Source organism: Pinus tabuliformis, chromosome 4_2 (genome assembly GCF_031772625.1).
Source record: "Pinus tabuliformis cultivar Carrire ecotype Pingquan chromosome 4_2, CPIR1, whole genome shotgun sequence".
In the NCBI taxonomy this organism is placed as follows: domain Eukaryota; kingdom Viridiplantae; phylum Streptophyta; class Pinopsida; order Pinales; family Pinaceae; genus Pinus; species Pinus tabuliformis.
In genome coordinates, this window is record NC_142304.1 from 1,025,023,384 (window position 1) to 1,025,037,065 (window position 13,682).

Genomic DNA, 13,682 nt, shown 5'->3' on the forward strand with positions numbered 1-13,682 from the left:
TTTTGTTGGACTGAGTACTCCATCGGTGTAGTCCCTGTTGTTAGAAAATGGATTATATCTTTGAAGTGTCCTTCCACGACACATACTGAAAATAGCTGTGCATCAGGTTGTCCCTCCTCCAAATTTGTTGGTTCCTCGCCCGTCTCAATTCATGACAAGTGGTCTGGTCCTGCGTTTAAGCGTCCTAGCTTGAATATGACCTCAAAATTGTATTCTTGAAACAGTAACAACCATCTGCATATGCCCCCCCCAACATAGGCTTGTTCACCAAGTATTTCAACATGGAATGGTTAATATACATCTTGAAATGTCCTCCAAGTAAATAGTGTTGGTATTTCTGGAGCACGTATACTATTTCCAACCCCTCACATTCGGTGGTAGAGTAGTTATTTTCTACTTTGGACAATCTTCATCTCGCAAATGCGATTGAGTGATCCACACCCTCCGCACCCTCCTATGTGAGTACGGCTCCCAATGGGATACATGACGCATCAACATGTACATGAAATTCCACGTCCCATTTCAGGAAGATGAAAATTGGCACGGAGGCTAGTTTCCCCTTTAGGACATCCAGACTCTTCATGCAATCATCATTCTAGTAATATGTCACATATTTTCTCAATAGTTTTTCCATCGGCGTGGTTATTTGGGCATAACTCTTGATAAACTTCCTATAGTAGCTAGTATGCCCCAAAGTAGTGCGTAACTGTTTGACACTGCGTGGTGCTTCCAGATCCAGAATAACAACAATCTTCACAGGGTCCACCATCAGGCCTTGTTTGCAAACCACGTGGCCTAGCAAGTTGCCAAAGGGAAAAACGAAGGTGCACTTTTAAAGGTTCAATGCAATCTGGTGTCGACGGAAAGTATCCAGCATCAACCATGAGCTTGCTACATGGTGCTTAACTAATCCAAAGATTGTACAATCATCCAGATAGACCTCCAAGAACTTGTGGATGTATTCCTTGAACGTCGCCACCACTATGCACGAGAATATCGTTGGCACATTATTCTGTCCAAAGGGCATAACGGTGTACTAAAAGTAGCTCCATTCTATTGCGAAGGTTATTTTTCTCCTATCTTCCGGCAAGATCTTAATCTGATGGTACCTTGAGAAGCCATCCGTAAATGAGTAAGCTTCCTGACTGCCAATATTCTCCAATACTTCATCTGTGAATGGTATCGGGAATGGATCGTGAACACAAGCGTCGTTGAGCTTCCTGAGGTCCACGCATATTCTTATTTCGCCTTTCCTTTTTTCTCCTATACTACCATAGGACTCACCCAATCAGATTCTTCCACTAGTTCGATAATTCTGGCTGCGAGCATTTTGTCTAATTCATCATGGAACTTTTCTTTATACTTTGGGTTCAAGAGGTAAGCCCACTACTTAACTGGCTTCACGTCCGGTTTCAGGGTGATCTTTATCATTCCTAAGTCACTAATGATCCCTTTTAAGTCTGTGATTTTGGTCTGGAACAAGTCTTTGTATTTGCGAAGTAACTCAGCAACCTTACCTACCATAGCATCATCCCAATAGTCTCCCAGCGTCACATACCTCAGCTCTGCTTCTATGCCAATTTTTACCTGCTTTGTTTTTAGCGGCACGGCGATGTCGAGATCCTCAATTGATGGTCCTCAAACCTCGCAACATCCTTTAGTTTTTGGAATATCAATATTTTGGGGGTCGTCATCATCCTCCTCCACTTGCACATTATAACATTCTAGGGCGGTGGCCCATATTGATTGCAGCATTTCCAATGGCTCCTGTCATATTTTGAAGATGGCAGCTTTCACTGCTTGCAGCGAATTGTCAACAGTATTCGACCACCGGTCTTCAAATGTGAATGTTAACAAAAATACCTCGTGCAAGGCATCCCATTCGCCCATACCATGTCGGAGTTTTGTCTCAGTATACCAGTTCATGAGTATTACATCCAAGGAATGGTAGAATAGGTGTACCCATTAAGGCTGTGGTTCTTCCCCATAGACCTTGGTCCATTTCACAAGGTGCATACGTGGGTCATCTCTTCCATCGTATTTGTCTTCTAACTGCAGCTGAGACTTTCCAAACAGTACATGCATCATCCTTCTGCATCCGCACCAGTCCTCAAAATTTCCTTAATGTGTACCTCTCCATCGTGCGGGTGTTGCATGCAGTGCCCACTTCAATGCATCGAACCGCTACTATTCGAGTACTGCATTTTCGAATTTTCTCAGGAATTCATCCACCGCTATCAATCCATCATATGTCAACAACTATCTTGTCTCTGTTGTCATGCAACGAAGTGATCTAACCATCATGTTACAATTCAGTGTTGTCACTTCGTGCAACTGATTCTGCCATCGCTCTACTTCTTCGTTTAAATCCAAAGTGCAAGAGCTTTCACACTCCCACAAGATCCTCCCATCTATATTCAGATTCACCCAATCCTAGTCTTGTGCAGTTAACTTGTAAATACAATCAAGATCATCGTCGCTTCCAACATCATGCACTGGTTCAGTGTAGCGCGCTCCTTCGGTTGGGACCAGTGGGACTACTACGCGTAGTGACTTATTCTCGAAGATCATTTTGCGCTTCTTTATATTGATGACTCCATTCATATCGGTGCCCCAATCTATTCCTAACAATGCAGGATAGGGATTTCTGTCATTGACAATCTCTATTACATCAAAATCCGCCTGCACGCTCGTGCCTTCAATATCAACTGTTACCCTTTGCAACCTTCCCATGGGAAAAATCTTATGTTGGTTCGCCATTTGTAATTGAATAGGGGACCACTGTAATGCGAGATTGCCCATGTGTTCCCATGTTTTCTTCGGTAATACATTCGCGTCTGAACCCAAATCTAGGATTACTTGATCCATTTCATATTCCCCAATCTATGTAGTCAACCTCATTTCCCTTCCAGTGTGTAATGCATGCTTCCCCAATTTCTGGAAAATGCGTAGTTCCCCTGACCCCACGCACCTAGTGATCGTTTCCTGTAGTCCTTTAACTACCTTGTTGTCGTGCAGCAGTTTCATGTATGTCTCCAGAAAGGTAGTGATCATCGAAGGATCCATTCCTGGCTTTGGTTAATCCATACTACCTGAAGTGGAGGCCTCCGCGAAGCTCTTCTTAGCTTCCATGAATGTCTCCTTTGTACGTTCTAAGTCAAACTCAGGTTCCTTCGTAGGAGCCTTGCGAACCCGTGTACTTTCCTCTGGTTGTTTCCCCGTATCTTCCCTCATGGTTGCACCACTTTTGAGCATCATGTTTACATTTGGGTCTTCTTCGCACAGCTCAGACCTCATCATTTGTATATTCTGGGTCAGGGGAGGCTGGAATACCCCTTTTTCATGCATCTTTGTGATCAATGTAGGATAGTCTATTGTTTCATGATCAAACTAAGCACAATATGTACAGGATATCCTCATCGGGTTGGTACAGTCACGAGCATAGTGCTCTAGTCCTTCGCAATTGTAACAAATTAACTGTCTGCGGCCCCTTCCTAGTCCCATTTCACCTCGTCTTCGACCTCGCCCATGAAATCCAGCGTGCGCCATCCCCGCATTTGGTTCGAGGGCTCGCGTTTCAGTCTGTATCCTATAGGCTAGGGTCCGATCCATCATTAGCTCGTAATTGTGGCAAGTGCGCTCATCATGGCCTACCGACCTACAAAAATTACAAAACAATTGCTAGGGTGCTTGTGTATATTTTTGTAGCAAATGCAAATTGTCTGTCGTGTGTTTCCCTCCTATCTGATAGATTGCACACCACAGAGCAGGTGCTGCACTCGGCCCTACCTGTGCCTCTGGTCTCAGTGGCATTGGCCCTCCTCCTACCAAGTAGTTTGCAAACACTGGACAACAATCCTTGTTATGGCCCTACCCTTTGCACTTTATGTACCATACTTCCTCATGCCCCTCTAGCCACGGTGCCCTATCCTGCTTTAGGATTTGCATTTCCAAACACAAATTCTATAGCTACGCGTGGATTTGTTTAACTCCCAACCCAAGGTCTTGTATCAGGGTCTTCAGGGTCTCATTCAATCTCATTAGCATTTCCAATGCTTCGGCTTGGGTGGAAAGTTTATTCTGTAACATCATCGTCCTCAAGTGTGGTGCCAGAGATGCTACAAACCATGTGTGATGTTGTGCATCTATCAACGTCATATTGGATTTGTGGATCATACTCTTTAGCCATTGATCCAAATTCTAGGGAGTCTCGCTCGGGAGCATCGTGATCTCTTTAAACCCGATGATTGATTGTGTTTCTGACTTTAGACTACTAAATTCCCTGTTTAGTGCATTCTAGATCTCTACTATCCCTGCATTTAGGTGGTCATTAGAGTGCTTGATATACCATGTCAATGTGTGATCCTGTAGTGCACTCACTAATGTAGCCTTCTTAATATTGTCATCTGTGATGCCCTGTGCTTCCCATACTACTCTAACCACAAACTAGAATTGGTCCAGATCCTCATTCCCTACTCCTCTGAACACTAGTAGTTTGATTGTGCTCGCCATACTGAACTATGGAGGTGGTGGAGGTGGAGTGGGTGGAGATGGAGGTGAGGGAGGTGAAGTGGTTGGCAGTGTGGGTGGAGGTGGTAACTGCAGAATCCGCTGCCTTATCAAACTGATCGCGCTTCTCAGAGAAACCTTCGAGAGCTCGTCCTTACTCTCCTATGAGGATGAAATTAAGGGACTATTTTCTAATTCTTCACTACTTATGCTTCTGTAGATATTTCCACTCCACATAGTCCCAAACATTAATGTATTCGTATGACCCTTTTTTCACACAATGGCATCTTAATCTAGGTATTCAAAGATTTAATATACTTACCTCGTGGTTCCTTGAGGAAGCGTCACTCTGCCTCGCTGTAGCTCATAGTCATGTCTACTGCAAACTCAGTGATAAATCCCCCTATTATCTAGTCGAGCCAATGGTCCACAGCTCATGGGATCTTATCTTTTGATGCCTCTAGTCTACGCACTAATTCCGGAGTCCACACTATCGGTTGGTCGAGCCTACACCTTCCCTGGATGTTGGCTAACCTCGCCATCCACTCATGCAACTCAGATGGAAAGGATGCAAAGAAAATCTCGTGGATTTCCATATACATGTAGGGATCCAGCCACTTTTTCTCAGATACTTGTGGAGATCTGTTTTCCTGTGTCGCGAACTCGTGAATCTTCTTGTCCAACCACTCTCCAATTTCCTTCTTTGTTGGGTTCAAGTGGCATGAAATCAGACATCTCTTATACAGATCCCAGTCTCAGCAATGAAACCATTTGTTGGATTAGTGGGGCTTGACCTAGGTTCGGAAGTGATTTAGCCAAGAAAATCCCAGTACTACTGGCCCTTTCGGCAACAGTCCGCAGAGCGCGGACTGAGGTCTCACCCAAAGTAGTATGGGAGGTTGCTAGAACTAGGTTTCCGCACCCTGGGGATGTCTGGTATGTGGTGATTAGTACGCGGTCCAACCTTAGCACTTACTGTGCTACACGCACTTGTGGGAACCCCACGCCCTATGATACTATCTTCGCGCTATCCTAGCCACAGTGTGACTCGTGTTATTTACCCAAGTCTTCCTTAATTAGTCTCCATTAGCTGATTACTTAGATTAAATTCACATAGAATCATTTATACAAGTATTCATCAAGTGTGCATAGTAAATAAACTGAATAAAAGCTATGCATAACATTAACATAAAGATTCAAGAACAGATGCACAAGGTAATCTTCTCTTTATTAACTGTCAATTCCAAGTGCAGACCCAACTCTACCCTGTGCACTCAGCTGCAGGGGTCCACACACTTAGCTGCAGACTCTACTAGGCCTCTATGCACTTAGTTGCAGAGCCTCTTCCTACTACTATGACCCAGCACACTTCAGATTCCACTCTATGCTCTAACCATTTCTTCGCTATTCTATCTATTCTTCACTTAAAACTATCTTTACACTTAGAGCCTCTCTCTATTCATACAATCCCCAAGTCCACGGACCATGGGTAGGCCAACACAACTTTATATTAAATTACAATTCATAGGACGAACAACCCTATGACTCGATTATACATTTCACGCTCCGCGCCCATACTTCATGGAGTTCTACACCATCTTTGACCAAAACTTGGGCTTTAAGCCCCAAAACCTACTGCGGGTGATCCCATGCCAATAGATTATGCCACAAAGTTGGTGCTATGTAAGTTTTCATTAATATTTTCGATAACACTGTTTGTTGCTACTGTCACATCTGTTATTGCCTTTTCTGCCTATCTAAGTCGAGAATCCCTATTTGCAAATGAGATTCCTTTGTGTGACTCCTCCAATTGTTGGGCATGGAATCCCCCCCACAATAGGTTTTGGGGCTCAAAGCCCAAGTTTTGGTAAAGGATTTTGTAAGATTCCGCAAATTGCGGGTGCAGAGTGCGAAGTAGAGGTTAAGTCATAGGGCTATCCACCGTAATGTAATGTAAAGTCATGTCGGTGGTGAGCTCTAGTATTGCAGCAATGATGTTGCAACTCTTGGGACTCCCTACTTTACTTTTATCAACCCAGTAGTTCGTAACAAACTTGGAAGCAACGGTGCTATATGCACAAGTACTAGCTCTTACTGCAGGCTATCACTTGATCAACTGGCACAAGTTCGCTAGGAGCTCAAGCCAACTTCTATGGGTTCTCAAAAGAAGCTTTTAACTGTGATGGTAGAAAGCTAACTCAAAAGAGGCTAGTCTACTTGCAGAAAGAAGATGAAAGCTGAAAGGAAATGCAAATCCTAGCAAACCCTAGTTTTACTGACTAACCCTACTTGTGCAAGAAAAGAGATGTAAACCACTGAGATGGATGCCATTGACTATTGAAAAGGTAAAATGCATGTGTTTAAGATATTTCTGAAGGAAAATATGGAAAAATTGTCTTTTTGTATTTTTGAGCAATTTTATGCAGAATTATTATGCGTGTTTTAACTATTTTTGACTGTGCAGAGGTTTATCGGCGAAAGGAAATGGAGTGGGAATTTGCAGGAGGTTGGGAAGGTGTGGAGAGGACCTAAGGGGTCCCTAGCACCCTTATGGATATTTCCACTGTGCTCAAATCTCGAAAAATCTCTCGCGTGAACTTCTACAGGAGTCTGCAGGGGATCTACAAGAAAGTCTATAGGAACAGGCCGAAAGTGGTTTTTAGAGGGTTGATGGTGGAAAAATGGTGGGAAAGTGGAAATGAAGGATGGACAAGGATGTTAAGGGATCTAGGACCTGGTAAGTGAAGCTCAGGAGTGATGAAGATGGTTGGATTTGTTCAAAGATGAAGAAAGAAATGTTGCACAAAAGTGTAGAAATTAGGGCAAGTTGGGAAAGTGTGGCGAATGAGGGAAAAAAGCCTTGAGCGAGGGACTGGAGCAGTTTGTATGATGGAGGAAGGATAGGTTGAAGTGTCTTACAAGTGTTCTACACACTACTTTTCAAAACTAATCCAAGCAAAGACTAAAAAAATAGAGATTTATCTATTTTGATCTAATCTGACGTAAAAAGCTAGAAACGTGATGAACAAAAGTTTATGGATAGGAAATCATGCAAGAAATCTATGGAAACTAAGCAAGAACAGATATAAGTATGAAAACACAACTGATATCAACTTTTCCAACTCGAAATCTAACACTAGCAATTGCATTGGTCTCAATTCATGGTCCCAAGGAGGGAGAAAGGAGATCAAGGATTGCTTGGTAGCCTTTTTGTGGATCTTTTCTGTCATCAAACTATCAAATCAACCTAAAGCATGAACAACTGTCTTAATCATCAAAAACAACCTATGTAAGAAAGCAATATTTGACCTATATAACAGAAATTATTCTATGAATGCAGTAAAAACACATAAAGTACACAAAGGAGGTACTGGGCACTTAGGTTGGGCCCAACCCTAAGAGCTACAGCCTCCTAAGAAAGCTCAGAGCTGGTTCAAAGCTGGATTCATCTTCATTAATCAAAAAATAATAGTTACATCACAAAAACTTTCTGCAAGAAGAAGCTCAAAAATGTGTTGATTACAGGGCTGCACTAAAGTGCGAAAATAGACTATCAAATGGCTAAAATCTAACTAAAATGTAACTAACTAAACTGAGGCCCTAAGCCTTCTTATTTATACAAATGGGGACCTCCAATAGTCCTCCTAAAATTAAGGAACTCAGCTTCCTAGAACTGAAGATAACAACAGTCCTACTTGACTTGCTTGGCTACCCCTTGGCTTTGTGCTCCAAGTTTTTGATGGAGAATTTGAGGTAAGGACTCATAAATGAAGGGCACACCCTCCTACAAATCCTCTCCCTTGTTCTTGCATGAATTTGGCTGCCAAGTGCTCATTAAACCTTTGATTTTGTCTCACAATTGACCAAAAATCTGCATAAAGCACACATTAGAATTTTTGGCATAATGACTAACCCAATTCACTGTATTAGCATAAATATAATAAAAAACATGCAATAAACTAATGAGAATGGTGGATTAAGTCAAATTAAGAGGCAAAATGAGCCCATATAATTACCCATTTATGGGGCTCATCATCACCCCCTACTGAAGGTGTTTCTCATCCTCTAAGAAACTAATCTATCTCTTCACCTTTGATGGCCCTGGTGGCCTCCATATCATCCCAAGTTTCTGATGTGGTCTACTCATGTGCCATAAAATTCTACCTTCTTGTCCATGTCCTTCCACTGCTCCTCCTATTCTGCTTGTTTGAATTCTTGTGCTTTTCCTGGCCTTGAAATACATGGACGACTGTCTTTTTCTCTTTTCTTTTGGCTTAATTGGTGTGCTCAAGGTAGTGAGACCAGCTACTGCCTCCCTTTCTAGAGTCTCAGGGTACCCTTTCCTTGGTTTTGCCTCTGCTTCCTCTTTTTCTCCTCCTTCTGTCTCTTTTTCTTTCTCTGTTTGCTTTGTTTCTTCCTATTTTGTCTCTTCATCCTTTTCCTCTTCTATTTTAGTTTCTTCCTTCTCCTTTTCTTGTCCTGCTGAGTCATCAGTTGCTTCATCTTCTCCCCCTTTCTGCTCTTCTTCCTCACTGTCAGAAGGACTGATATCATAGGTGAGGGCTTTTATGTCACCTTCTGCTGTCATGTTTTTGAAGACTTCCCATGCTATAGGGAGTGTGAATATTTTTTGGACTCCCTGCCTTAAACTTAATGCTGGAGTCTATGAATCTTTCTGTCATTGTGCTTATACCCCTTCTGAACACCAAAAGTAGGCATGGAGACAAGAATTTTGAAGAAAACAAGAAAATAGGGGAAAACTGTGTGTTTTTTTTTTTTCTAAGAAACAGGTAGACCTTTTTTAACATAATTTCTCCCTTCTTCAGGCTTAATTCTTCCCTAAAATTGCATCACTTCTTTTGCAGAAACATGCAACAGATAAAACTGTTTGTTTTCTTCTTTCTTTTTTAAGAAACAGGTAGAAATTTTGAATGCAATTACTCTACTTTTTCAGGTTTAATCCTTCCTTAAAATGATATCATTCCTTCCACATATTGATAATCAAGGTGGGTATGCATGGAACCTACCTCCTAAAGCCAGAAATTTTGCAAAAACCCATGTTTTCTTCTAAAAAAAATAGCTCACTGCCCCTCCTATAGAACTGGTTGTAGGTGCTCCTGTAGAACCTGTTACTGCTCCTGGAATTTTTTCGTGTTTTTTCACAACAGCAATTTGCAATTTTTCCTCTCTTCAAACTATTTCCAACCTGAATTTGCTTCTCAGTTTTTGAAAAGAAATCAATTTTTTTAACAGAACAGAGAACAAATAACACAGTTTTTTCTTTTAGAGAGTGGACAGTCTTGCAAGTTCATTTTTTTCACACAGGCTGGCTTCTACGGTTGCATGTGTTTTCCTTACAGTACAATTTGAAAAAGGAGGAGGCAGATTTCAGATGCAGAGAAGAAAACAGAAAACTGTGTAGAACTTTAGGGAAAATATGCAGGCACACTCTTTTTTAAGCTGCACTCTCTTTTTCAATCCAATGCCATGTTTTTAATCCACCACCTTACTCAAACAAGTCATATGCAGAGAGGTTTTCCTGAGCCTACCTCGTTTTAAGCTTGAATTTCGATGAAAATGCCGGGTTTTCCTTCTGCAGAGCTGTTCTCTGCCCTTCCTATAGAAATCTTCTTGTAGAAATCTTCTGGCTTCTGTACACTGTGTTTTCCATTCCTGTAGAACCCGATAAGTAGGAGGGTTTTGAAAAATGGCAGAGAACGACTGGTTCGCTGCTATGGAGGTAGTATAGAGCTTGTTGCAGCTGTGGGAATGATGATAAAATGGAAACAAAGGTGGTGAGAGTGTTTCAAAGATGAGTTCTTACGGCTGTTTATGGAGACTTTCGGTGATGGAGGGTGAGATGGCCAAGTTTACATTGGCCCCATGCAGACCGTTGGTCCCCACTACAGTGCTATTATGAAACTTCATGTTTTCTTCCTATTAATCACTTGACATCAGTTGCGCTGGAGTTCAAAACATCTGCCACTACCTGTTTTTTAAATTTCCCGTGAGTTGACTATACACGTGTGTTGGATGATCTCCGGATGAGTACAATCAAACCAACTGAGGGTGTCTAGTTAACTGGCCACATTTCTGGCTTAATCTAACCATTTCATTCATTTATGAAGTTTTGAATCATACAGATGCAAATAGAGGAACTGGTTTAGACACTTACTTGTAAGTTGAAATGTGCATGTCGCTGGGTTCTTTTGCTGCTGCATGCTCATATTCAATTGCTGCATGCTTGTATCCCTTTTGCTATATGCCTTTTACTGTCTGATGCGTGGCTATTTTTCTTGTGCAGGTATCCTCTAGCTAGATCTAAGCTGCATGAGTCTATTTCAACCTTCAGATTTGCACCCTCATGCTGCTAATGCTAGATTTTTGCAGGGTAGCGTCTTGTTTTGTCCATAGCTCCCAAACGGTAGACTGGATAGACCTAAAACTTTCTGAGCATGTTTCTATCATCATTATGCACCTCCCATAGAAAAATTGTGGTCAATGGATGCACGGATTTCGAGAAAAACTGAAAATGGCTGAAGGTGACAGAGGTCAATTTCTTGGAAACTGTGCACTAGAATTGGCTGAAATTGCTTGGGCAGGTTACTATCACCCATATGCATCTCCCCATGAAATAGGTTTTTAAATGGATGGATGGATATGGAGAAAATGCAAAAATGGCTGAAGGTGATGTAGGTTGATTTCTTGGAAACCATGCACTGGAATTGGCTGAAATTGCTTGGGCATGTTGCCATCATCCCTATACAACTCCCCATGAAACAGTTTTTTAAATGGATGCACGGTTTTCAAGTTAGGGAAAAAACAAATTTCTGCTCTATGTATTTTTGTATCAGAGCATTTTGCAGTTTTTTTGGACAGTAAGAAAAATGAGCTTGGGGTGTGATGTAGGCATGGAAATGATGGAAGAGGGGTTTGAATATTGTAGGAGGATTTATAAACCCTTTATGAAGCTTCCGTGTTCCTCAAACTGATTTTGAAGTCCATTTCTAGCTCTCTGTAATTTCTATAGGATCCTCTTGTAGAAAACACAGTTTTAAGAAAAGAAGCACAGTGAGGTGGAAAGGATGTCAAGGATGATGGAGAAGGGTGAGGGTAGGTAGGATAGGTGTTGTTATTGGTTTCAGAACTTTCTTGGCACCTTCTGCTGCTTCCTAAAGTTCTGCAAACCTGCAATACAACTAGAAATTCATTTTTTTCTCTTTTCTTTTTTTGAAAACAACTAGGGCGCCTCAAGGAGGTTTTCACCCTAATTGCCTACCCTAGGTGCCTCTAAGGAAGGTTTTCACCCAGAGATCTTATTTCCTTTTTCTTTTCTCTTCTTTCTAACCCACTGACTGCCTCATGGAGGTTTTCAATCAATGAGCCAATCTGAGGCGCCTCCGAGGAGCTTCTCACCTTAGATTTTTATTTTTCTCTTATTTTTCATTTTTTCCTTTTTCTCTTTTTTCCTTTTTCTACCCTACCCTACTTGAAAAACAAAATCATTTTCAAGTATAAGAATACTTCCAATGGAGCCATGTGCACATCGAGATGAGAGACAAAATGACATGGAGGCTTGAAATGCATGCTTTGACAGGTACCCGGGTTTCAGAGACCAAATGATTTGACTCTGAAGGGATCAAGCATAGTTGAGGAAGAGAGTACTATTGCAACTTAGTGACCATCTGGAACCTTATCTCAATATAGCTGTGGTGTCGTTGGTCCTTTTGTTGATCTAGATCATTTTTCATGTCTTCTTCTATCATGACCTTCACATCTTCCTCTTTTTGTTGATTTTTCTCTTAAATACATGGAGGATTTGATGGTAACCATGAGGGATCTCTCTTGATCTCTGATTCTGATGTCTTCTCTTCATCAAGTGCAGCCCATGGTTCTTTGATCTTCTCTTTTGCATCTTCTTCTACTGGATATCGTCCTTCAACGATATCAATATAATCTCTTTTTTGCAATACTCTTCCTGAGCTATGGTGAATATCATTGAGCTCAAGAGGAGTTGTTTGGAAGTGTTGTACCTCATCTTTGCAATTGGGTTGAGCTACTCCAATGTGTGGGTTTGGAAATGGTGGTTCCCCACTATATACTTGCTGGGCCTGCCTGTTATTTGGGTTCGGGTTCAGTTGAGCAGGTATTTGGGGTTGCCTTAGTGGAGCAAGAGGTAATGGTTGCGATTGAGCTGCTGGTGGAGGCAAAGGATCAGGAGGAGAGTTGTATTGGGGCCTCCACCCCTGATGAGGTGGATTTCACTGAGGCTGTGGCTAAGCATAGGGGTGAAATGGATGAGTAGCTGGTTGAGTATGAGATTGAAAAGGATATGACCAAGGAGGGGGTGTGGACCAGGAAGGATGAGCAAGGGGACACCAAGAAGGTATGAATGTGGCTTGATTGGGGTTGTAATAAGTCTGGGATGTCCCTTGCATTCCCTACTAGTGAGGTCTAGGTCCATGTGGCCTCCTTTGGTTCATGAAATAGAGTGGTTCAGTGGCTCCTTTGGCCCTCTCATATGCAGCTTTAATTTTGGGCAAGGAAGGGAACTAATTTGCAGGATGGTCTTCTTCACAGACAAAACACACTTCTATGGAGTGCAATGGACATTCATTCCTAGGATGCTTTTTAGTGCACCTAGGACAAAAAATGGCCAAAGCCCTCTCTGCTTCCTCTCGATATCTTTTGATATGCATGGCAAGCATCCACCTCATCTCACTCTTGAAATCTTCCCACATGTTTCCAATTTCACCTTCAATGGATGAGTTGGAAGAAAAGGTACTGCTCCCAACATCTATGTTTTCAGTTGTTGGCTCCAGAGGAATGTTTTCTTCTTCTTCCCCCCTATAGGTTCTTCAAATATGTCTTGCTGTTACCTAAGGGTGTTTCTTGATTGCAGCCACCGAAGCAGAGAGAAGGTTGGCTGTGTGAAGTAGTGGGGGTGTTTGGCAAGAATTTTTCTAAATTATCTCTACTCCTATGAGGCATGAAAGGAAATCTTTTTGGTTGGTTTTTGTTTCTTCTGTTTGTACCTGCAAAACTGAAATTGAATAAACAACAAATTGAAACTAACTAAAATCTATCTTGCTGAAATGAAAATAAAGAATTGAAATGAAAGCAGGAAAGGACTAACCTATTTTGCTGAAATGAAATTGTAGAATTGAAATGAA